The sequence below is a fragment of the Sorex araneus genome, chromosome 1, assembly GCF_027595985.1.
Source record: "Sorex araneus isolate mSorAra2 chromosome 1, mSorAra2.pri, whole genome shotgun sequence".
Classification (NCBI taxonomy): domain Eukaryota; kingdom Metazoa; phylum Chordata; class Mammalia; order Eulipotyphla; family Soricidae; genus Sorex; species Sorex araneus.
The window spans coordinates 8903706-8927381 of record NC_073302.1 but is presented as its reverse complement, the minus strand read 5'-3'; the positions used below and the strand labels follow the sequence as shown (position 1 = coordinate 8927381).

Here is a 23676-nt window from a genome sequence, read left to right as displayed (position 1 = left end):
TCCTGGCTTCAATACTCAGCATCAAAAAACAATAGCCTAAAAGCTAAAATGAGTGCTTTTCAATAGGGAAAATGTTTAATTATAAAATCCTCAACACACACACATTTTGAGTTATTCATACATTTTGAATTATCCTGAAATTGAATCACTACTGTTTTTGTTTTGAATGGGTGGTTTGGGGACACATTCAAGGGTGCTTGGACCTTGTGGTGCCAAGAACCAAACCCAGGCCTCCTGTGTGCAAAGAATAAACTCCTGCTGACCTTTCTCTCAGGCCCAACTCGCCACATTTTTATGGTGTTGTTCTTGTTTCGTTTTGTCTTGTTTTTTTGGAGGAGTCCCACCCAGCAATGCTCAGGGCTTACTCTTACTGCTGGCTCTGCACTCGGAGATCATTCCTGGCAGTGCTCCGGGGGCTGTATCTGATACTGGGGATCAAACCCAGGTTGACTGTGTACAAGGGCATTGTACACAGTCAATAGTACATCTACTGTACTATTGCTCTGGCCCGCGTCACATTTCTACGGAAGGGCGACATCTCCAGAAGTACTGGGGTACTACACCCAGCTGTGTTCTGGAGGTCGTAGTGTCTCAAGCATCGGACACAGGACCCAGCACACGCCAAGGTGCCCATGTGAAACATCCCACCCGCATGTGCTCTACCCTTTGAGCTATCTGCCCAGTTCTGAAATAGAACAAGTCCTAAAACTTACAGAAGAGCATTTTCCACTCTGGAGAAGCCTGTGTTCTCTTTCGAACAAGTATTTCTCTCTTTTTCTCTTCTCACACTTCTTAGAGTAAATTTAAATAAAAACTTTGCTTCACAAAAAAATTACATGAAAAACAGAAGAATGGGGCAAAGGCTGAGAGCAAGTGACAGACAGCCTGGCAACTTGGCCATCTATGGTCGTGGCACCACAAGGGATTTCTTTTTCTTTGCTTATCTTTTCTTCTTTTAACAGAATCACCATGAGATACAACACAGTTACAAAGTTGCTCATGACTGGGCTTCATTCATACAATGTTTCAACATCCATCCCCCCCTTCAACAGTGTACATTTCTCTCTAGCCCCCGCCCCCCACCCTTCTTTCAGGCAACCACAAGTGATTTCTGGCCACATCAGTCAGAAATCAGGTGTGTGTAAGCAAATAGAGATGCAGCTGCCCAGTGAGCACTATAACTAAAATGATATGTGAGCACCATTGCCAGAAATATGACCCTTGGTGGGCACATGCGCTGGCAACACAACTGAAGAAATGTAAGAGAGAGAGAGAGAGAGAGAGAGAGAGAGAGAGAGAGAGAGAGAGAGAGAAGTGCCTGCCACAGAGACAGGCTGGGGTGTGAGTAGCGGGAGGGGACATTAGTGCAGGAAATGTACACTGGTGAGGGATGGGTGCTGGAACAATGCATGACTAAAATCCGATCATGAACAACTTTGTAACTGTGTATCTCATGGTGATTCAATAAAATAATTTTTTAGAAAGTGTGCAGGCGCTGGAGCAATAGTAAAGCAGGTAGGGCATAGGGCATTTGTCTTGCATGTAGCCAACCTGCATTTGATCCCCGGCATCCCATATAATCCCAAGCAGCCTCTGGGAACACAGCCAGGAGGCCAGGAGTAAGCCCTGAGCACCATCAGTTATGGCAAAAAAAAAAAAAAAATTGCAAAAACCAGGCTTCTGTGGAACTCCCAGTTATCATATCAACAAACAGAAGGGGGAAGAAATTTTGAGAGTTTTGTTCAGTCACTGAGAATTCTTTTTGCTTGCCTGTTTGTTTTTGGACCATACCCGGTGATGCTCAGGAATGACTCCTGGTTCTGTACTCGGAATCACTTCTACTTCTGATAGTACTTAAAGGACCATATGGGATGTTGGGGATTGAACCCAGGTCAGCTACTCACAAGGCAAGTGCCACACTCACTCTGCTATTTCTCTAGCCCCGATCTTTGAAAATTCTTTGTAAGATGTTTAATACTGTGGTACATGGGCACTGCCATGTTTTGAGTTTCTTTCTTTGGTTTGTTTTTTGTTTGATTTTTAGACCACACCCAGCAGTGCTCAGGGGTTACTTCTGTCTCTGCACTCAGGAATTACTCCTGGCATTTCTTGAGGGACCATATAGGATGCTGGGGATCAAACCCAGGTCAGCTACATACAAGATAAGTGTCTTACCCGCTATATACTATCTTCTTCTGTATTTTGAATTTCTATCCAAAACCCTCATTGTTTCTATCACCCTCCCCTGCTCACTTTCTTTGTTGTATTTAATTTAATAAGACACTACCTACCCATTTTCCATAAAATAATAGAGGGAAATATACGTATATGCCTCTCGGAGAGCCTGGCAAGCTACTGAGAGTATCTGGCCTGCAAGGCAGAGCCTGGCAAGCTCCCCGTTGTGTATTTGATATGCCAAAAACAGTAACATTAATAGGTCTCATTCCCCTGACCCTGAAAGAGCCTCTAATCGTTGGGAAAGACGAGTAAGGAGAGGCTGCTAAAAATCTCAGGGCTGGGACGAATGAAGACGTTACTGGTGCCCACTCAAGTTAATTGATGAACAACAGGATGACAATGATACAATGATAAAAAAATAATAAAAATGAGGATAAATAGAATTTTTCTTTCACTTGCTTAAAAAACAAATCTTCAGGGGCTGGAGAGATAGCAGAGTGGGTAGGGCGTTTTCCTTGCACGTGGCTGACCCAGGTTCAATTCCCAGCATCCCATGTGGTCCCCCCAGCACCGCCAGGAGTAATTTCTGAGTGCATGAGCCAGGAGTAACCCCTGTGCATCGCCGGGTGTGACCCAAAAAGAAAAAAAAAAATCTTCAAAGCACTTAATAGGTTAAGAGTTTTACTTTAGAGTGATGGAAATGTTCTGAAATTAAGGTAGTGAGATTGAACCCGGATCAGCTGTGTACAAAGCAATCACTTTACTCACTGTACTATTTCTCCAGCCCCAGAGAGAAAACGTTTTTAAATACCCAACTGCTATGTTTATTCCAGGTTTTCTAGTCCACAAGCAGCCTAACACAGTGGAAGGAACCAAATACCAGGTCAAGAAATTCACCTCTGCACAGGGATTAAGGTGTTTGCCTTGCACACAGTGGACCCCATTCAATGCCCAGTACTGTCATAGTTCCAAACACCCTACCAGGAGCAACCCCTGAGCACGAAGTCAGGAGTAAGGCCTGAGGACTGCCAGATATGGTCCTTCCCCCAAAAAAATCCACTTCTCAGAGACAAGTGAACAAAGGATAGCTCAGTGGCAGAGAGCCTGTCTTGAACACATTGTGAATGAGGCCTCAAGTTCGATCCTTGACACCTCCCCACATGCTGAGTGTAAACCAGCTGGCACTGCCCTCTGGGATCCCCACAGCATCTGGCATACTGCAACAAAGCACGAAAGTACCCCAACTAAATATGTGTGCCAGTCATCCAAAGAGGGCCAGAGCGGGGTGGAGGAAGAGGATGAAGGGAGGTGATTAACAGGTTGTTTAAGTTTTAAAGACTAAGGAGTACTCTCTGAGTACTAGGTATGGCCCAAAATGGAAGGAAGGAAGGAAGGAAGGAAGGAAGGAAGGAAGGAAGGAAGGAAGGAAGGAAGGAAGGAAGGAAGGAAGGAAGGAAGGAAGGAAGGGGGAGGGAGGGGAAGGGAGGGGAATGGAGGAAGGGAGGGAGGGAGGGAGGGAGGGAGGGAGGGAGGGAGGGAGTGCAGCAAGTAAGCCCATGCCTACTAACTGGATATACAATTTTGACAAGACTTTTTTTTTTTAAAGCCGTGTCAGGAAATCAATCCCAGGGTCTCACACCCGCAGGGAAAGTGTTCACTGAGCACATCCCTAGTCCCCTTGACAAGTTCCTTAATCTCTCTGGATATGCTTGTTTGTCAATGAACAAAACAAAGGTTAAAAATATAATTTGTCAGTCCTCTCACAAATTAAGATTTTATATTTTTTATTCCTGGTTAGTCAATTACATACAATCAAACTGCCCCAGATTTAAAATATTAAACAGGGCCAAGGTGAGAGTTCAAAGAACTGGAGTGCTTACTTTGCATGAGAGAAGTCAGCTAGATCCCTGACAACATGGACCCCAAGCACCACTGGAGTGGCCCTTTCCTGAGCAGGAACAGCCCCCAAACAGCACCTGGGGTGGTCCCAAAACAAATAAAATTTAAGCTGACAGCAATATATTCTAAATCTGACCAAGTAAAAGCCACCACCACACCACCAGTGGGCTGGGGGGAGGGAGGTGAGGGGAGAGCAATATCCTAAACAGAGAACTTGTCTCTTTGCAGGATAATTGAGTCCTATTAACTCCAATTTACTGGAAAACAACATAGATGCTGTAAAGAAAGCATCAAAATCATCTTAACTAACATAATGATCTTAACAGAGAAGACTTAATTCAGAAATGACAAGTGTGGTAAGCTCAAGGTCACTCTTCCAAACCTACAAGCTTTTTAACTGATTAAACTCATTGCTATCCTCCTGACTATTAAAAACTGCACTAAGCATAAAAATATAAATATATATATCAACATTATTTTGCTAATGACTGGTTTTTCGTAAAAATAACCTTTAGGTTAAAAACTGCTACAAGACTCTGAAAAGGATATGTAGCCTTTTAAAAGAAACTAATTTTCTTCTTGAGTTTACCTGGAATAGAAACTAAATCCTCTGATATATTCTGGAATTTTGTTAAGTGTAGGTTGTTAAGGAAATGTTTTGGCAACTAACATCTTAACTACCATTAATTAGAACAAAGGACTTGTCTCCCTCCAATGTGTCTCTAAATACTAAAGGGAAAAAAGAAGGATATGGCAAGATTCATACAGATTTTTCAGGTGGTCAAGGTGACCAGCAGGGAACTTTCACATGTTACTCGCAGGGGTGCTGGATAATGCTTAGAGAGCCATAACCAATGACGCAGTAAAGGAAAGCTCAACAGATAACACTCAAGTTGGATCAAGCCACTAGGAATACATGAAATGCTTTACAATCCAAAGCAATTTATCTAACAAATTTAGTGAAACAAATGAAGTCACTTACAAATCAAAGTTCAGATGCCTTATCAGAAGTTATCTCACCAATTACCTAGATCCAGACCTCAGCTCCAGATGCAGCAATAAAGTCTAATTTCTCTTTCTGGCAGCTAGCAACATTTAAAAGGAAGACAAAGTCAGATGCAGAACCTTTGAAAAATCAAGATCCCTGTTCGGAACAACTGGGTTCAATCCCCGCACCCTGTATGGTTCCCTCAAGAACTGCCAGGAATGATACCTGAGCATGAGCCAAGAGTAAGCCCTGACTACTATGGCCTAAAAATAAAAATAAGCTCCCTGACTGGGGGGAGGGGGCTGCAGGAGCGCATGCAGTGTGCCACACCAGTGACGCTTGAAGGCTACTCCCAGCCCTGTGCTCAGAGGTTACTCCCGGTACTGCTGGAGGGACCATGCAATGCCAGGGATCAAACCCGAGTTTCCATCATGCAGATTATATGCACTCTGCCCTCTGAGCTGGCCTCCAGCCACCAACGTTCTTTTCATCACAACAATCATCATTTGATGCCATCACTTGTTGCAAATTCAACACTAACCTAAACCCAGTTCTCTTCAAATCCCAGTTCTCTTGTGGAAGGGTGGAAGGCTGTTGCGGACTGAACCTTCTCTTCTGAGAACCTCCACGGCCGGATGCTGGGAAACTTGCAGCCCTGCTGGCCCAGCCTCCACATCCAGTTACCACGTTTCCTTCATCAGTTCCAGAACACCCACCTTAGACTCACATCCACCACTTTATCACTTTATCACATTTCCCCTTAAAATACATCCTGCCATTTTAATCAGCATAAGCACTTCAGCCTCTTTTCACATAAAATTGTCAAGTTCATACAGACAGTTACGATGCCACCCCTCTATTCTTGCTCAAAACCCTTTCACAGAAGCCTCAATGTCAAAAGAACAAAATCAAAACTCCTCATTCTTCTACTCAAGTCCTCCTATCGGTTCCTCCCAACACCAAGGCTCCACCAACTCTTCCCGTATCCCCATCTTGAGGAGAACCACTTATTTTTCCAATGGAAATCCTAAGCAGTGATGGGGGGGGAGCGCCCAGGGCGTTAGGTGGTGGCCACACCCAGCAGTGCCCAGGGTCCACACCTGGCTCAGTGTTCAGCGAACTGCACTGCTGGGATTCAAACCACTGTCACAATCACAGCTGCATACAAGGACAGAGCCCGGCCCTGGGCAGCAGCACCTCTCCGGTCCAACCCAAACTTACATTCATGTATCACTAATGTAATTTCCTCCACACGGCATTCCCCCCATTTTTTCTCTCTTTATAGGGGGTGGAAGGCTGTTGCGGATTGAACCCAAGCCCATACCATACAAAGCATGAGTTCAACCACTAAGCTACATCCCTGATCCCCCTCCCCCATTTTATCATAATCAAATACTCATTTTCTTGATTCCCTAGTACCACAGTCCAAGACTCACCAATCCTTGGGCCTAGCACTAAACCATTCAGCACTGTTGGCTAAATGTCATAGGAAGTGCCCCCCAGGCTCCCAAGCATTGTTTTGGAAGCCCCCCAAAAAAATACTCCTGCAGGAAAAAGATATAGTACAAAGATTTCACGGTGGGGCCGGCAGGAGCAACAGTACAGCAGGAATGGTGTCTGCCTTGCACACCAGGTTTAATCCCCGGCATCCCATATGGTCCCCCAAACACCGCCATGAGTAAACTCTTGAGTCCAGAGCCAGCATTGATCCCAGAGCATTGTCGGGTGTCACCCAAAAAGAGAAAAAAAAAAAAGAAATAAAAAAAGACTTCAAGGTACATGGTATTCCAAACAAAAAAACTTCAACTAAAATACTTATGACATAAAAGAATAATAACACGTTGCCTGCAACTTCAAGTATCTTGTCTGTGGCCCAGTATTTAAAATCTGCAAGAGGGGGCTGGAGCAATAGCACAGCGGGTAGGGCATTTGCCTTGCACGTGGCCGACCCGGGTTTGATTCCCAGCATCCCATATGGTCCCCTGAGCACTGCCAGGGGTAATTCTGGAGTGCAGAGCCAAGAGTGACCCCTGAGCATCGCCGAGTGTGACCCAAAAAAGAAAAAAAAAATCTGCAAGAGGAAAAAGTGACAAAATTCCTTTTCTTCAGGGCCACAGAGGGTAAAGGTGCTTGCCTTGGCCTCACTTTGCTCCTGGCACAGCATATGATCCCCATGCACTGACAGGAGTGACTATCCAGGTCCACCAGGAGTAGTCCCTGAGCACTGCCAGTGTGGCCCAAACCCCCATCCTACCCAAAAGAAACCTTGCACTCACTGATAGGGAGAAGAAAATAAACAAAAAATATATACCTTAAGTTAAATGACTTAAGGGAGTGAAAGGGAAAAGTGAAAAGGAGCAGAAATAAATAAGAAAAACATGCCTTAAGTTGTAGGAGTACGGAAACAAAGAGGGCGGGCTAAAAGGGCTGCCATTTTATTACAGGAGGCCTCACTGAGAAGGACTTAAGCAAAGACCTGAAAAAGATGAAGCCTAGCATATATAAGAAACAGCATTCCGGGGCTGAAGACACAGGACAGGGGCTAAGGCACTTGCCCTGCACGTGGCTTACCTGGTTCAATCCCAATCATCTTTTACGGTTCCCCCCAAGCATGGCCAGGAGTGATCCCGGAGCACAAAGCCAGGGGTACACCCTGAACACTGCTGTGTGTGGCCCCAAAAATAAAAGAAAGGCGCTCTTGGGCAAACAGCAAATGCCAAGGACCTGACACAAGAATATGCCTAGTAAGTCAAAGGAACAGGAGAAAAGGCTATTGTGGAGAGAACAGAGGAAGCAAATGGAAAACCCAAAATGAGGTCAGAGAGGAAAGCAGAGATCCTATCACCCCAGGCCTTGACAATAAACTTGGCCTTTCCCTCTGAGCTAGCCGGGAGTCATGAAGGGGGTTTTGACCAGAAAAGCGGGGGGAGTGGAATGTGACTTACCTTTTTCAAGAGGATCATTCTTTGCAGGAGGAAGGAGGGTCAGGAAGTGGTCTGCATTAGTGCACAGAGGACCGTGCAGTGTCTGGGTTAGAATACAGGGCTTCCACATGTCCAACAGACACACCCTGGCCTGAGAAGCATCATTCTTGCTATGGTACTCAGAACAGACCACAAGGGGACAAGTCAGGGAGGGAGTAAGGCTACTGTGATAACCCAGCTGAGTTCATGGCTCTTTATCAGAAGAACACGTGAGAAAAAGTGGCAAGGACAGGCTGAGCCTGAATACATTTGAAGAACTGGCAAGACTTCCTAACAGATTAGATATGGTGCATGAGAAAAAGAGTCAAGAATGACTAAGTTTTGGCGTGAGCAACTAAAAAGATGGAGGAAGTTGCTATTTACTCAACTGGGAAAGATGACAAGGAAAGAGGGAGCAAGGCAAAGACCAGAAATTTGGTTTGGGACAAGCTATGATGCCTAAGTGGAGGTACCAAGTACACAGCTAGAAATTTAAAAATCTGGCATCAGCACACACGTGACAAGGAGGGGGGGACTCCAGAGCTATAATACAGCAGCTTTTACCTGCACGCGGACAGACAACCAGGGTTCCATCCCTGGCAACCCATATGGTCCCCCAACCACCTCCAGGAGTAATTCCCACAGAGCCAGGAGAATCCCCTGAGCATCACTGGGTATACCTCCCCTCCCACCATCACCAACTCAAAAAAAAGTATTTGAAGAAGGGAGGTTATCCATTGCACCAAACACTGCTAGTTTGTAAAGAATTAAACTTGAAGGTTCTGACAATAACAACTTTGGTAAAGTGGTGGTATCAAAACTAGGTTCAAATGAAAACAAAAGACTTCAAGATAATTAAAAACAACTTTCCAAGAACTTAAGGCACTGGGTAGGAGCTAGAAGAGACAGTATGTATGGACTGCTAGAAACAAAACAGGGCTGGGGTGGAGCTCAGTGGGAGATCACTTGTCTTGCATGTGTGAGACCCCAGGTTCTTTTCCTGGCACTTAAAAAAAAAAAAAGAAAAGAAACACATTAAATAATATATGTGTATGATGACTGGAATGCAACCAATAGATGGAAACAGTGACGTTGCAGGGGGAAAAGGGTAAGATTTCAACTGTTACAGAATTTCTCTGTAAGTTTCAAGCCAAATAGTTAAAATAAATTTAAAATAAATTTCTCTAAGCTAATAGACAATAATTCCAGTGTACCGTTGCTCTTTGTGCTACTAAAGGGAAGAGAGCAACCTAATTATTCTAATTCATATGCCATAGGAGGCTCAAAAGGTGATTTTGGGGTCATACCCATGGTGCTCAGGGGTTATTCCCCAGCTCAGTGCCAGGGAAACCAAGAGGTCCCAGGAACTGAGCCCCGGGGCCCTGCATTCAGTGTGCTTCAGCCCACTGAGCTACCTGCCTGGTCCCTAGAGCTCCAATTTAATATGATTTAAGCACAAAACTGATGATGTTTCAAATCTGGTGATGTTTCAAATCTGATTCTCTATAAATATTAGATAAGGAATTACTAATTTAAGGGATAAAAGTGGTTTTACTATATTTATATTTGGTTTTGGGAACAGACCTGCTGGTATTCAACAGGTCAGTATGTGACGCTGGGGTTCAAGCAAGAGTCAGTTACACACAAGTCAAGCACCATGATCCCTGTACCATCTCTCCAGTCCCGGCTATTTGTTTTTTAAGTTCTTGACTGTTGGACATACATTCTGGAGTCCTTATAGGGGTCTATAATATGATGCACGATGCATTAAGTTTTGCTGTAAGTATCAGTCAAAACAGGAACAAAAAGTAATTGTGAATGAACCAAATAAGAGCAGCCGAATGCTAGTAACTATGGAAGCTAGCTGATGACTACATAAACTTCAATGTTCTCTTGTAGACATGTTTGGAAACGCCATGGAAGAAGAAGAGGAAGAGGAGGAAGAAGAGGAAGAGGAGGAAGAAGAAAAGGAGGAGGAGAGGGAGGAGGAAGAAGAGGAGGAGGAAGAGAGGGAGGAGGAGGAAGCAAAGAAAGGGAGAGGACAAGGAGGGGGAGGAGGAGCAGCATCAAGCACAAAGGGCTGGAACACAGGCTTTGCATGCAGAAGTCCCAGGTTGATCCCCAGCATTGCTATGCTCCCCTGTGCAGCACCAGGAGCAATTAGAGCACCAAAGCAGGAGTAACCTCCAGCTTCACCAGGAATAGCCCAGAAACAAAATTACATTTCTTTAAAATATAGATGCAGGGAGCCAGAGCAATAGTACAGTGGGTAAGGTCTTTGCCTTGCATGCAGCTGACCTGGACTCGATCCTCGGCATCCCATATGGCCCTATGAGCACCACCAGGAGTGATTACTGAGTGCAGGACCAGGAGTAACCCTTTACTGGGTGTAACCCAAAAAGCAAAAAATAAATAAATACATAATAAAATAAAATAACACATAGATTCTTCTGGGGCTGGAAAGATAGTGGAGAAGGCAGGGGGCCTGTCTTGCAAGCAGCCAAGCCGGGTCCAATCCCCAGGACCCCATGTGGTTCCTGAGCATGGCCAGGGGTGATTCCTGAGCACAGTCAGGAGTAAGTCCTGAGCACTGCCAGGTGTGGCCCAAAATCCAAAAGCAATAAATGATCCAGATCCTTCTGAATCCAAGTGCTCAAAAGTCTGCCCTTAATTTTTGTTCAATTAGCCTTTTTAAAAAGTTACAGGCTTCCCAGCCTTCTAATCATTTAATTCTAATCAAATAACTTTTTAATCATTTCTTTTGGGGGGAGTGGTGAGGGCAAGGGCCCACACCCAGAGGTGCTTAGGAGCTAATCCTGCCTCTGTGCTCAGAGATCACTCCTCGGGGTGCTGAGTGGCCAGTGCAGTACATGGTACTAATAATGTATTAAACCAGGGTCAGTCACACGCAAGGCAAGTGCCTTAACCCCTGTACTTTCTCTGTAGCCCCATCTAATCTTTAATCTTCACCATAATCCAGAAAATACAAGATTTTATTCCAAGTTTATACGTGAGAAAGAGCATGATCTGATGTTCTTTATACTAATAAGCAGCCTGATCAGATCTCTAAGCCAAGTCTTCTAGTGTAAAAAAATTACTCAGCGGCCAGAGATAGTGCAATAGGCAGGGCCTTGCCTCGTGGCAGTTTACCCAGTTCCTCTCTGGCTCTCAGCTCTCCATATAATCCCCCTGCATCACAAGAGTAATCCCCGAGCACAGCCCCAGGAGTAAACCTTGAACAGTGCCAGATGTGGCCCAAAAACAGAAAAGGGGGGAAAGAAAAAGACTACTCAATACAGCAATCAAGGTTCCACACCTAGGATATCTCTTTAGGTGTAAGATGAATCCACCCAAGTGATAGCTCTTTGCAAATTCATTACATCTCTATAATTTAAGGGCCTGAGTTTCCTCAGGCAGGAAAAGCATTATCTCAGTGCAATCCTGGGAAAGACTTGTACTCAAGGGTTTGACTAAGAGGCATGTTTTAAATTTGCCCAACCACTGACCTTCCTTGCCAAATTCAGTTACACAGAATTTTGAAAAAGTATGCTCAAAGCCCCTCTCTGCTCTAATGTCAACTCATGTGTCTCCATTTTCCCAAACATAGTACTCTGCTCTCTACCTACATTACATAGCTATGGTAAGGCTCAAGTCCAGATCTGTAAACTCTAAAAATAAAGGACAATACTAAACAATAGTAATTTCAAGACAATTTTGCATAGTTCGACAACATTCATTACGAAGCTGGCATACTAGGAAACAAGTCTGAGAAATAGTACGCAGGTAGGAAATTTGCCTTGCACATAGCTGACCCAGGTTTGATTCCCAGCATCCCATATGGTCCCCCAGACCTGCCATAAATGATCCCTGAGCAGAGCCAGGAGTAAGCCCTGATCATCTTCAGGTGTGCTCCTCCCTCACCAAGAAAAATACAGTAGTTTTAAGATAGGGGCCAGAGTGATAGTACAGTGGGTAGGATGTTTGCCTTACAAGCAGCCAACCGGGATTCGATCCCTGGCACCCCAGATGGTCCCCTGAGAACCTTCAGGAGTGATCCCTGAGTGCAGAGTCAGGAGTAAGCCCTCTGCACTGTTGGGTGTGGCCCCAAAACCAAAGAAAACATTTTAAGATATTAGCATTTTTAAAAACTCTCATCACTAGTCTGATGTGTTCTTCCAAGCTGACATGTTGGAAGATTACTTCTTATTATATGCGATTCAAGTGCTACAGATGCTTATTCACTCTGACTCCTAAACTAAGCAACACCTTTGCCCTCTATCCAGTTCACTCACTTTAAAATAATCGTTCACAGTTCCCTTAGCAGAGAGCTACCCATTACCCCAGCATTTCACTAGGGAAGAGATACAGGCTACCAAAACGGCAAAAGTCTGTGGTAAGATGCAATGTTTGAAAAGCTTCCAATTTACCTGTGATTACAAACACCGTGAGAAGGACCCGTCTCCACCCCACTTTTAGCGCGCTAACTCTACAGAAAGTACAAGTTCAATCCCTGCTGCTGCTTCAGGGTCCCCCAAGCATCTCCAGGAGCCAGCACAGAGCCAAGAGTCACCGTGGGCATCACTGAATGGCCCCAAACAAAAATATACATAACAAAAATAAAAATAAACCCCTTTGTTGACTAAACATAAGAAGCCAAACCAGAGAGAGAGTACCGTGAGTAAGGCACTTGCCTTGTATGTGGCAGGCCCCTTAGGAGCCTGGAGCCTGGGGCTCCACGAGGAGCAGCTACTGAATGCTGAGTGCAGAGCCAGGAGTAACCCCTAAGCAACCTGGATGTGTCCCAAAACAAACACATATACACACAAACAGAAAAGAAACCAAAGTAGATGGCCTATTTCTATAGGAAAAGATCTAGTCTTTACTCAAAAACAATCTTAAGTCCTACTGAGAAATCCTAGATCTGACACAAAACAAACCTTTAAATCTAAATTTTTTTTCCTGGATTTTTGGGTCACACCTGGCGATGCACAGGGGTCACTCCTGGCTCTGCACTCAGGAATTACCCCTGGCAGTGCTCATTGGACCATATGGGATGCTGGGAATCGAACCCGGGTCGGCCACGTGCAAGGCAAACACCCTACCCACTGTGCTATCGCTCCAGCCCCAAATCTAAATGTTAATCCATGTTTACTGAAAGTCTACAACAGGTAAGCATAGTTTAAAAAAGAAAAACAGGCTATGTATATAGTCAGTACAATTCACAATTACTATTTGCTTTAGTTTATAGCAATAGTATTTAAATGGTTAAATTCAATTCACAAACAAAATGCTGATCTGCCCAGGAAGACATTATAAAAAGTCATGATATATGGAAAACTGCAATGAACACAAAATTCTACAGGTGCAGGAAGAAACTACATCTTATCCATGACCCAGAAATGCCTCAAAGTTTATTATACAACCTGCTGCTAAATTCCCACTTTCTAAGTGGAAATAAGCCATGAATTAACACAATGCAAGGCTGTGAGTTTGTTATTGATATAACTGGCTGCACCCATTGAAGTTGTGCTAAAGTAAGAAAGCGAATGTCCCACCATAGTTTGCTATTATCAGAAGTTAAAGAGAATTTGGGGGGTGGGGGGAGCTGGATTGATAGCACAGCGGGTAGGGCATTAGCCTTGCACGCAGTGGACCTGGGTTTTTCCCAGCATCCCATATGGTCCCCTGAGCACCGCGTAAGTGCAGAACCAGGAGTAACCCCTGAGCATCGCCAGGTATGATGAAAGAAAAGAAAAGAAAAGAAAAGAAAAGAAAAGAAAAGAAAAGAAAAGAAAAGAAAAGAAAGGAAAGGAAAGGAAAGGAAGAAAGAAAGAAAGAAAGAAAGAAAGAAAGAAAGAAAGAAAGAAAGAAAGAAAGAAAGAAAGAAAGAAAGAAAGAAAGAAAGAAAGAAAGAAAGAGGGAGGAGGGAGGGAGGGAGGGAGGGAGAGAATTTGGGTAGTAATAAAAATTCAGGACTGTTTCATCCACTAACCATATATGATACATAGTACAAAGATACCTTACTTCCCAAAAATAATTAAATATCCTTTAAGAAAAGAAATAACTAAAATGAGGCATGAAAGTAACAAATAAGGCCATTGATCATCTCACTCTTCAATGCAGAACCTAAGACTTATATTCCATTTATCCTTAAGTAGTTAAATATCTGGGCTGGAGAGATAGTACAGAGGTAGGGCACTTGCCTTGCAGAGAGCCAACCTGGGTTCCATCCCCAGCATCCCATATGGTCTCCTGAGCAAAGCCAGAAGTGATTCCTGAGTGTGTGTGTGTGTGTATATATATATATATATGTATTTGTGTGTGTGTGTATATATATATCCACTGATTTGGCCTCATTGCCTTATTCCTTTCTAACTATATACAAACTTATGTTTCTCAATAAACAGTTTTCTAAAATTAAACTGGATTCTGAAGCCTCTCATAATTACTTCTCAGAGACAGGTTTTCAACAGCTGAATAAATTCTGAAAAACAACCAATTTTCCAATAAAACAATCTATGCAAAACAAATGAAAAGAAAAGAGCAGTAAGAAGGGTAATGGTTTCTGAACATGTTATTTAATGAGGGCCAGGGAAACAGTTCTCTAATCCCTGGTACCACATGGTCCACCTAGGACTGCTGGGAGCAACTCCTGCAAGATGTCTGGAGTAGCCCCAGAGTGGAGTATAGCCCAAAACAAAACAAAACAAACAAAAACAAACAGCCAGCATGGCCAGTGGGTGTGGCTCAGCAGTAGTTGAGGATCTGGGTTCAATCCCCAGCACTACAAAAAAACAAAAAAAAATTAATAGAGTAGATCAGCTAGCACAGAAAGACTATTTTCAGATTTGGGCATTACCAAGTTCATGCAAATTATTATCTAATAAAGCATTTTACTGTTCACACTTTTGCAATGCTCATCATAACCATTAACTGCGGGCTTTCTGTTTGGAGGCCAAAGCCAGCAGTGCTCAGGGCTTACTCCTGGACCTGTGCTCAGGGATCACTACTGGCAGGACTAGTGGAACCATACGGGGTGCCAGGGATCAAACCCTGGTCAGCTGCATACAGGGCAAGCGCCCTACCAGACATACTACCACTCTGGCCACAGGGGGCTTTCATAATAAAGCAAATACAATCTAAAACATTTTTAAAGCATTTAATTTAAAATTAATCCATATCAAATATAGCATAACTTGTCAATGGGCTCAGAAATATCAAATAGATGGATAATTATTTGAATTAAGATATGAATAAAATTTTAATTAAGAGAAGTCATGGGGGGAAATTATTACAAGGGATAGCTCAAATTTTCTGTTTCATAGAATTAATCAATTTTCTGCAAAATACACAGGAAAATATTTACTATTCCTTTTGTTTTTTGCTTTGTTTTGAGGTCACACCTGGTAGTGTTAGGGGACACTCCTGGCTCTACGCTCAGTCTTGGTCTCGGGAGTGCTTGGGGACCAGGCCTTTATCATGAAAGAACACACTCAATTCACTGAGTTACCGCTCAGGTCCTTGTTACTCCCGATTTAAGAACTGACTTTAGGGCTGGGAGAGACAGTAGCCGACCCAGTTCTATCCCAACACCACATCTTGTCTCTTGCACACCACCAGGAGTGATACCTGAGCACACAGAGCCACGTGTAGCCCTGAGCACCACTGGATGTAGCAACAAAAAACCAAAGACAATTTGAATTTACTGAAAGAAGGATTCTCTCTGGAAATTAGTGCATAGAAACGATCTTAAGCTATAGTTAGATCTACAACTGTCTCTCACAAGCTTGTGCTCTGACAAGAATTCAAATCAGCACCGACGCTCACGTGGACAAGTCAGCAAAGATTTGTGGACAGGAAAGACTGAATAAACTTCAATTTGCACATAGAGAAATTCCATCTTATCCAAATTATCACTATGAATTAACACATCTAGTGCCAAATTCTGAAACAGTATTATCTGACCAGGCTAGAAGGAAAAAAGGAACAAAGAAACAACATCTGCCATATTTATATAGTCCTAATCTTCCTGAAAGACTTAAACTTGTTTTATATAAACCAACTCAATTCTCATGGGAGGCTGATGAAGAGTCAGATTTCTAAAGGAGAAACAAGCACAAGGGGATTAAGTATCTTGTCCAGCAGGTCACCAGTGAAAATAAAACCAGACCCAATTATTTAGCCTACAAAAGTCTAACTAACCTGCTTTCCTTGGTCCATAAACTTAAGATATAAATACCTACAAATTACTCCAAACCATAGAACTTCACAGAACAATATTTATATAACCAGACGCTATGCCAGAATTGAGTATTCTGAGCAAGAAAGTACTGCTTGCCTCAAATCAATAAAATGAACTACCACAATCATCTTTTTTAAATACAAGGAAACAATAACAAAATTGGTGAAATTTTTCAAAGGTCATCTTAAATTGTACTGCTCAAATTCTGAGAGAACCAAAGGGGTCAGACATGCTCTTCATAACTAGATTGCATACATACCTGAGATCTCAAAATACTGCTAAGGATTTCAAAGGCATATAATGCTTTAAGAACCTTTCCCTCCAAAAAGTAGAATCTTACAGCTTTAAAACATTTTTGCTCTCTTCAGGATACACTTCAAATGTATATCTTAAAAATCAGCTTTCAATTTATTGTTCAAATATTTGTATTTACAGACTCTGATCATATTAAATCATGATACTCTGCTCAGCCCTCATTATGTTTAGGCAAAGTCACACTTCCACTCAAACTCATTTGAAGATACAATGGCAGCATTAAGATATTTCTTACATTGGCAAAAGAAAATTAATCAACCCTCCAGGTACCAAAGCAAACCTTTAATTTGCAATGGTGCTAGGCATCACATTAGACACTACATGAAGATCATGAAGTGATGACTGACATTACTTCTGCAGCAAGATAAAATAATTTATCTTATGACTAAATTTTCAACTGTCAAAAAAAAGTAAGTCATTTTTCCAGATCCTAGAAAACCGTGCTTGCTGAGGCGGTCTAGAAGCAGTTTCCTTAATCCTCCCAAATCCCAAAGAATCTAACACAAGCCACAATATTGAGACTGGCACTGAAAAGTTTGTGTTCAAACCCCAAAAGGTTATTTCCAGAGTTTAGCAAGGTGATGCGCTCAGGCGCACATAACCCCAGAAATCCTTCCTCAACAAACACTACAATCCCCAAATCAAATCAAAATACCAGAAAAAAAACAAGAGGCTCCAGCTAAATTTTACTTTAAATACTGAGAAGAACCCAGAAAGAGAGTAAAAGAGGTGACGAGCTCCATGCCTGTCACTTTCAGAAGCTGAGTGCACATTATTTCTGCTGCACCTAGCACAGGACTCAGATATTACATCACCCAACGCTTGAAAACTGCCCCATTACCCAGAAAGCAGCCGGGTATCTAAAGCACTGCACCAAAGTCCCTTCCTCCCGCTCTGATGCACAGTACTCAAACGCTACTGGACACGACTGTTCATTATTTCTGCAGTATCTTCACAAAGACAGAGGCCCTGCACCTGTGCAATCCAATTTCTACCCATTCTCCATACACCCCTCACCAGCTCTAAGGGCTCTTCTATCTGCCAGCTTAGGAGGACAATGGGCTGGAGTGATGATGCCCCACCACACACTCCTCTGAACTTGCGTGTTCCCTCCACTGGGTTCCGGGACTAAAGTCAGGCTTCAGAATCCCTCTGAGCCTATATATATTTATATATATATATGGCGTGTGTGTGTGTGTGTGTGTGTATGTGTGAGACAGTTATCTACAGCTTCTCTCAGCCCGGAATTTAATCCCGTCACTTTTTTTTCCAACTTCTGCACTCTGACCTAGCCTATTTTAGTCCCTTTAATCTCTCAAGATTCAGCTTTCTGATCTCTCTCCACACCTCAGCACCCTGCTCCTTTCATATTCTTTCAGGCAACCCGTTATTTTCCCCTCTCTCCCCCTCTCCCCAACCTCAATAGTCACTCCAGGCATGAATCCGGGACATCCCACACCCCCCACTCCAATACACATCCTCCACCGGCCCTTGCCCTGCTCCCACACAAGCTTCCACATCCTCTTGGCGCTTCAGTCCCCAAACAAGGCAGGGGCTCACCCCCTGGCCCGCGCCCCTCCCTCCGCACTGGAGCTCCCTCCCCGGACTGCCTTTCACTTTCACACACACACACACACAAACACACACCCCACACACACACCCCACCACTGCCCCAGCCCTCCTTCACCCCGACCTGCCGCCACCCTCCTGCTAAAGAAACGGGCCCGCCCAGAGACGCGACGCCCCTAGACTCACCTGCCCCGCGGGGACACGGTCCCCTCCGCCCACACACACGCACGCGCGTACACACACACACACGCGCGTACACACACACACACACACACACGCACGCGCGCACACACGCACTCAAACTCCACCTGCCCCCCCACCAACGCCCTCCCCACCCCAAAGTTCCCTCTCCAGATGCACCTGCCACCCAGCCCCACCCCCAATAAGCCGCACAGCTCCTCCTCTGGACTGCCAGCACCCCACTGTCCCCGAGCCCCGCGCCGGCCAACACACCCCCAGACTGTGCATGTGCATGCACACGCGCGCGCACACACATACACACTCGCGTGCACACACACGCGCGCGCGCACATACACACACACACACACACGCACACCCAGCCTCGGGGCCTAGCCTCCGGGCACCTCCACTGCCGACCCCCCAGGGATGCTCCCTGCCCCTCGGCCCGCCCGGGCACCTGTCTCGCGGGGCTCCCCGTCCTCCCATGTGGCCGGCGGCCTCGCCGCGCCGGGCCCGACCCCCTGCCCTTCACCCGCCCGGGACGGCCCTTCCCTCCTGCCGCGAGCCCCCCCCCCCCGCCCCGCCGCCGCCCGGCCCCCATCGCCTCCATTCCCGTCACACGCGCGCGTGCCTCCCCGCCCCCGCCCCGGGACCCCCGCCCCGGGACCCCCGCCCCGCGCCTCGCCCCCTCCCTCACCGCCGCCGCGCGCGGGGCCCCGCGGAGCTGCCCCCCGGGCCCGCGCCGCGGCCCAGGGCCGGAGCCCTCGGCGCCCGGCTCGCCCCCCGGCGTGCCCCCGGCCGCAGTGTCCTCCAGCACCTGCCCCGCGCCCCGCGCCCCCGCGCCGCCCACGCCCGCCCCCGGCGCCGCGCCGGCCCGGGTCCCCGCGCCGCCCGCGCCCGCCGCCGCCGCTGCTAGGGACGCACAACAAACAATGCGGGGCCCGGGCCGGCTCCGCCAACCGCCTCAACCGCCGCCTCAACCGCCCGCCCGGGACGGCCCGCCGCGCAGGCGCCGGCCCCGCCGCCGCAGCCTACCCGCGCCGCCGCGCTCGGCCCGCGCCCGCCGCCCGCGCCCGCTCCGCCGCCGCCGCCACCTCGTCCGCCCGCGGCTCCGACTCCTCAGCCCAGCGGCGGCGGCTGCGGCGGCTGCTGCCCTGGTGGCGCTCGCGGCTCCGGTCTCCGCTTCGGCTTCGGCGGCGGCGGCGGCGGCGGCGGGCACGTGACGCCGCCGAGCGCGCCCATTGGCCGGGGCAGGGGGCGGGCCCCGCGGCTGCCGGGGAACGGAAAGCCCGCCCCTCGGCTCGCCGCGCGCCCCCCTCCACGCGCGCCCTGCCGCACCTGAGAGCGCCGGCCAGCGCCCGCCGCCGCCGAGCCGCCTGCGCCAACTGCGCACCTGGGAGCGCGCAGCGAGCGCCGGCGGGGGGGGGCGGCCGCGTGCACCTGCGAGCGGCCGCTTACGTAAACGGCGTCCCCGCCCTCCTCCCGGCCCCGGGCCCCGAGCCTGCCGCAGCACCTGAAGCCGCGCTGCGCTCGCAGCGTAGCTACTGCTGCTGCCGCTGCCGCCGCTGAGCCGCGGACGAGCTGCGCAGGGAGGAGAGAGGGAGCAAGAAACGGAAACGCCGTAACTTCCGAATGTGGGAGCGGCTCCGGGCAGCCACGCGCCCGCGTGCGGGGTGCCCCCCACCCCAGCCTCCTCTTGGCCGCGCAAACGGAATCCGCGCCGCAGTGCCTCCCCAGGTGGGGCAGGAGGAACGGTGGCGGCCTTTGGCTGCTTCCAAGATTTGACTCCGGGCCTCCCGCCCCCACCCCCACACTTTCCAGCTGTGTGACCTTGACCAAATAATAAAACCCCTCTGAGCTTCGGGTTTCCTGCTTGGGTTCCGCTGAGACCATATTCCGACTTGATGGAGAACCCGGGATAAGTCTAGTGAGAAAGCTCTTACGCTGGCACTGACCAGAAGTTGCAGCTTAGCGAGCACCCACGTCTCTTCCCAGTCCTGGGGGTGAGCGTGGGGGACAGAACCTCTCTGACCTCCTCACACTTGGGCTGGACTCTCGCCCAAAGGTGCTGGAGGGGAAATGAAGGTGTAAGGCTGGAGACGGTGCAAGTGGGTATGGCGCTTGCCTGGCACGCGGCCGACTCTGGATGGATCCCTGGCACCACATACGGTTCCCCACATCCGCCCGGTGTGATCCTGAGCACAGCTGAGTGTGGAAGGAAAAAACAACAGCAACAACAAAGATTGACTTTTTACTGTCAGGACTACTAGCTGGCACTGTCTGAACGCCCAGCCTTCTGCTAGCCTGGACCCCAGTAGCTGTGGCATGCCAGGGCTGGTGATAGGATGAATCAAGTCCTTGTCCTAAAGGAATTACTTAACTTGAGGTGGAAACGACCTCGACCCATGGATGGAACAGGGCTTGAGGGCTGGGGGTGGAGGAAAGCTCTCTCCCAAGAGGACCTCAGGGCCGCTTCCACCTTTCTAACATGCAAGTATGTTAAGAGATCCATTTCATGAGAGGTGGGAGCCCTAGAAGAGTGGGTGGTAGGACGTGAACCTGGGTTCCATCCCCAGGTACACCGCATGGTCTCTTGAGCACTGTGAGTTCAAAGTGTGGGTGCATGAAGTGTGGGTTTGGTGGCTTAGAACCACCTCTCCAGGCCAGCCTATAGTGACAGGCAAATGAGGGACTGGAAGACTGGGGCCACAGGCTGGTTGGAATCAGTGACAATCTATTTCCTCCTCCTACTTCTCTCTCATAGCTTAGTTGTATAGAAATTGTGAAGGGTGGGGGCTGGAGCAATAGCACAGCGGGTAGGGCATTTGCCTTGCATGCGGTCGACCCCAGCATCCCATATGGTCCCCTGAGCACCGCCAGGAGTAATTCCTGAGTGCAAAGCAAGGAATAACCCCTGTGCATCGCTAGGTGTGACCCAAAAAGGAAGGAAAGAGGGGCTGGAGAGATAGCACAGCGGGTAGGGCGTTTGCCTTGCACGCGGCCGACCCAGGTTCGAATCCCAGCATCCCATATGGTCCCCTGAGCACAGCCAGGGGTAATTCCTGAGTGCAGAGCCAGGAGTGACCCCTGTGCATCGCCAGGTGTGACCCAAAAAAGCCAAAAAAAAAAAAAAAGGAAGGAAAGAAAGAAAGAAAGAAAGAAAGAAAGAAAGAAAGAAAGAAAGAAAGAAAGAAAGAAAGAAAGAAAGAGAAAGAAAGAAAGAAGAAATCATGAAGGGTGTGGGTATACACAGATGGGATTAAATGTTATCTGTTATTGGCTATGGGTATACATAGATGGAATTAAATGTTATCTTAACAATGGGCTGTAGCACTGTCGTTCATGGATTTGCTCCAGCGGGCACCAGTAACGTCTCCATTGTGAGACTTGTTACTGTTTTTGGCATATCAAATACACTACGGGGAGCTTGCCAGGCTTTGCCGTATGGGCGGGATACTTTCAGTAGCTTGCCAGGCTCTCCAAGAGGGACGGAGGAATCAAACTCGGGTCGGCCGTGTGTAAGGCAAATGCCCTACCTGCTATGCTATCGCTCCAGCCCCAGAACTTCCAACTCTTATGACACTAGACTGTAACTGTGCAGGTGTCCCGCCTCTTCCCTGAACCCTAAGTACCTGAATACAAGATGCAGCTAACCCTTGGAGATGACACGTGCCCTGAGATGAGACCAGGAAGCCCGAGATTTGCAGAAAGTCCAGTGTCTGCTGGTGGGAAGCAACGCTGCCATGTGTGGCTCTGGGTCAGAGCACCCCAGCTGTGTGACCTTGGAAAACTCAGTTCAGACTCAACTCAGTCATCTGCCAAGTGGGACTAATGAAACTGCATGCCTCACAGGGTTGTTGTTAGGTTTGAATGAATATATGTGTGTGGGCGCATATATATGTATATATATATATACACACACATATACATATATATATATATCACTTGGTTTGTGCTGGAATTTGGTTTTTAAAAAATATCTGTATCTCATTCCAATACCTTTACTGCTTTTTTAGTATGGGCCCTTGAATGCTGCTCTCCTTATGCTTTCTTGGGTCTTTCTGAGCTGACCTGGCCAATAGTTCAATCCAGGGCCCAAGGATAAGGCTGCACTTCAGGCCCTGAAGTGCCAGGGATTATGTAGGCAGCAGTCAGGGGTTTTCCAAGGTCAGACCCAGTGGTGCTTAGGGGACCTCCAGGGCTACATCCAATGATGCTTGGGAGACCATATGTCCCAGGAATCAAACCAGGTTCAGTCACATGTAAGACATGGCACCTTAACCCCTGTATAGTGCTCCAGTACCCTATTCCAATACCTTTATTGGGTTTATAAATCCAAACATTCCTGACAAAACATGCCAATGATACAAAAGAGAGAATAAAAATTTCAAGTGTGCCTCTCCTTTCCTGGTCTCTGTTCTACTCCTTCAACTCCTTTTCCCACCTCCTGAGACACTGCTGTTAGACTTTTATATCTTGGAAACAGTATAGCGGGTAGGGCACTTGCCTTGCATGTTGTCAACTTAACTTTGACCCTCAGTACCCCAAACAGTCCCCTGAGCCAGTCAGGTGTGATTCCAGAGTGCAGAGTCAGGAGTAAGCCCTGAGCACCACCGAGTGTGGCCCTTAAACCAAAGGAGGAGAAGTTTTACATCCCATATCCCTACTGTAGAGTCCCAGTTGTAGAAATTAGTTCTCTGTAGTGTAATACTTGGATTTTACATAGCAAAAAAATCAAAAAAGAATTAAACACAGTTGCTACCTATGGCTGGAAAAGTAAGCTGAGTGTGGAGAAGAGAAACTTTAAATACTTCTGAAGGACTAGAGCATTAGTACAGTGGGTGGGGAGTTTGTCTTAAATGCAGTCAATGTGGGTTTGATCTCTGGTCCTCCATATGGTCCCCCAAACCCACTAGGAGTGATCCCTAAGCTCCGGGTCAGGAGTAAGCCTTGAGCACAACTGGGTATGGCCCCAAAGCCAAAAATAAATTTAAAATCTGAAATGAAAAATAAATACTTCAGGAACTGGAACGATAGCACAGCAAGTAGGGTGTTTGTCTTGCACGCGGTCAACCCGGGTTCAGTTCCCAGCATCCCATATGGTCCCCTAAGCACTGCCAGGAGTAATTCCTGAGTACAGAGCCAGGAGTAACCCCTGTGCATTACCAGGTGTGACCCAAAAAGAAAAAAAAAACAATAAATAAATAAATACTTCACATTGTTGCATCACATATATCATGTTAGTTATATACAACATAACAATATTATATTATAATAATGTAATGTAATATATTATATATTATAGATACATGATATTATTGTATAAAGTAATATAACTAAAT

The 23676-nt window shown here is 46.8% G+C and overlaps 1 protein-coding gene across 8 annotated transcripts in view; it reads right to left on the bottom strand.

Moving 5' to 3' along the window:
• The window catches only part of STRBP (spermatid perinuclear RNA binding protein), a 147738-nt gene extending 128105 nt beyond the window's left edge, over positions 1-19633 (bottom strand). For 2 of the 8 annotated variants that reach the window (XM_055123733.1, XM_055123738.1), the window contains exon 1: positions 19370-19633. The gene's annotated coding sequence lies outside the window, so the exon portion shown is untranslated. The other 6 variants (XM_055123736.1, XM_055123740.1, XM_055123735.1 and 3 more) reach the window with 6 other exon arrangements.
• Positions 19634-23676: the final 4043 nt, after the last annotated feature.